The following is a 336-nucleotide window of genomic DNA, read 5'->3' as shown; positions in this document are numbered from 1 at the left end:
CGTAGAAATGATTCTCACAAACCTGCATAAATAAGAATGCAACCAAACTGGAGATTTGTAAGAGTAAATTGATCATAGTTTTTTGCTCGTATTTAGATTCTGGGTGTAAAATCTAGTAATTAAAATTCATTGATAATAAAAGACTGAATCAAGCCATTAATGAAAAAGTCATGAAAATCTGTCATGAAAATACTATCACATCGCATGACACGTGTTTCTCATGTGCAGAACGGCTGAGCGATTCCTTGGTGGATATAAAAGCTTGAACTTCCTTTAGCCCGAAGCACAGTCTGGCCTGACTTCGAAGCGGAAAGCTTTGTACAATGGTAAGTATAT

This window comes from Penaeus monodon, chromosome 28, assembly GCF_015228065.2.
Source record: "Penaeus monodon isolate SGIC_2016 chromosome 28, NSTDA_Pmon_1, whole genome shotgun sequence".
In the NCBI taxonomy this organism is placed as follows: Eukaryota; Metazoa; Arthropoda; class Malacostraca; order Decapoda; family Penaeidae; genus Penaeus; species Penaeus monodon.
Note: the sequence above shows the minus strand (reverse complement) of the source record.